Here is a 2,608-nt window from a genome sequence, read left to right as displayed (position 1 = left end):
GAAAAGGCAAAAAAACATGGCAGTTGTGGTTGTTGTGAAAGCGATATGTACTCAGGGTTGACAGAGGGGCATCTGCTATTACACACCACAATTACTGAGATCCCAGCGCTCCAATGAGAAGCTCCATAAATGGACTGTGTGTGTATGTGTGGAGAAAGACACACAGAGAGGGACCTGTGAGATTGCAAATGCTCCAATGCTGAGGCTCAGCCAATTATGAGCTCTCAATGGCTTAGGTCTGCTATCAATGGCCAGTCATATGCAGTTACTTCTGCCAGTAACCAGCATAAAGTGCATCAACGGCACCATCATACTGTGAATACCGACAAATAAAAGACACAAATATTTACTCGCAGCGCGTTACTTAATAAAACGCTGTATAACAAAGTGAGAGCGTAATTCTTCAAAGCATCTCGACAAATAATCAATTCTGCTCCAGTCAACTCATTGCGGTTCAACGCAATCTGAGTTGTTATAACAGGATCCAGCCGATAGTTTCCACTGTCCCCGCGGCATTGGAGAACGCCAATTCCAATCATCACTGAGATGCTGTAGTGGAATCTCCTAATAATGCTGCTCTATTGAAACTGACAAGGCAAACAAAAACTCAGCACGAGCTGTATTATTTGCAAACTTATCAGCCACTAAAAGCTATATTTCTGCAAAATGTGGAGTTGGATAAACATAAATCCTTGCAGGATGACTGGATCAGAGGTAAATTTCTTCCATTTTCACATAAATGTACTGGCCTCACTGCTGACCTGTTTACTAGGACAAAATACACTGCATCACCACAGCATTTTTAAGCATCAATATTGTGCCTTTTTTAAAAATAGATATATACAATATGCAGTCTCTTTTTCCAGTGAGACCTTTCCAATTACAAATGTCTGATTTTGCAAAACCTAAAATGAATCTTTTTGTTTTTTAGTGAGTGCAAGAAGTACAGATTCAATGACAAGCACTGTCCATGAATGAAAATGCAGTTGTGCTTTATTTTTTTACACTAAATGGTCAATGAAAGGTGTTTAGAAAATGTTCATGTCAATGCAAATCAAGTCAAAACCATGCTGTCATCCAATAGCAGCTAGCAAATTTAGGTTTTTAGCTATTGATGAAGTTAAATATCCCATTGATTATAGAAACATGTTTGTTTATGGGTTTAATGAGCTTTTTCGAATGCACTCAAAAAACAACGGAACAAGATTGTTTACTTTTCTTCTTGTCATGTTGTAGAAAGAGTTCAAAGTTGGATTTTAAAGAATGTTACATTTGTAGATGGGTGAACATCTATGTAGTTACAGGGTTTCATACATAATATTGAACCCAGATAAATATGCACAAGGAAAGAAAGTGGACCTGACTTTATTAGGAATCATCTGGATATCCTGTGCCAACTGAACAATTGATAGAGAGGACGCTTTCGTACCAGCAGTGCAAATGCAAGCACTGCACTTTATCATATTTCAGCTTGAATGGATGTTTACTGAACAGTATTACACTTGCTGCTATACCGCTGTAGGTGTACTATAGGTGTATTATATAACAAACACCGTTACCTTCATCAAAGTCTCATTAACGCCCTCTCGCTTCAGCTAAAATCAAAGCAAATGTTTGCCATCTGGGAAAGTGCAGTTTGTGAGACGGTTGGTGCAGTTAGAGCACAACACAGAACTAATAAGAAGAATATGGGGTTTGTTTCACAGATCCTAGATCATTATGAAGTCGTAGAAAAGAGCTGTTGTTCCTCCAACCCCCGAGAGACTGTCGCCATGGCAGAAATCTCTGCATCCCGCTAATAAGAGATGAGAAGAAAGTCAAGCCAAAAAGACTTCAAAGACATAAATAAGGCTCACAGTGACTTACATCCTGTTAGCGGTCTTATTGCTCATTGTGACACACATCTAGTGGTTTAGGTGACACCAGCTGGGATTTGTTTGACTTTAATTAAATTGAAATAATGGATACTGTACACAAAGTTCTCGACATGCTGTTGACTGGCTTGATCAGCAATTGAATTCAAATCAATTTCAATCAACAAGAAGAGGAACGAAACTAAACATGAAAATCACATTGAGGGCAGAAGTGTTTTTCATCGTTACTGCTTATCCACATAATATGCTAGTTTGCATCTTAATGTATAGCCATCTGTTTCGCTGTAGTGGCATTTATAAATGAAGGTGTAATTTATTCTAAATGGCATGGGAGGGATCATTATTATTGCATACATACATATAATTACCAGATGCTACAGGATAAGTATTCGATCACTTAAGTCACACTTAAAACTGTCTGAATGTCTTTGCATTAGATAGCATTTTTCAATTACTTCTGAAAATTGAAAATTTTTAGTGGCTGTATGAAGTAATCTGACCTCAGGTTCACACAGTTATCATATCAGAGTAACCACAGTTCCCTTTCAGTCAGTCACGTTCTACGTTACGTCAGTCGTGACTGACGAATTGGGATCACATCAGCTTTTCGCTTCGGAGCCGAGCCTTCTACAGGACGAATCTCCGCGAGTGTTCGAGAAAAACAGCTGGCGTTGGTGTGACGGCGTATCAGCGGGGGTTGCAATCCAGGCTGCTGAAACCTCGGCGGGCTGCAG

The sequence above is a fragment of the Sinocyclocheilus grahami genome, unplaced genomic scaffold (assembly GCF_001515645.1).
Source record: "Sinocyclocheilus grahami isolate Dianchi unplaced genomic scaffold, SAMN03320097.WGS_v1.1 scaffold755.1, whole genome shotgun sequence".
Classification (NCBI taxonomy): domain Eukaryota; kingdom Metazoa; phylum Chordata; class Actinopteri; order Cypriniformes; family Cyprinidae; genus Sinocyclocheilus; species Sinocyclocheilus grahami.
Note: the sequence above shows the minus strand (reverse complement) of the source record.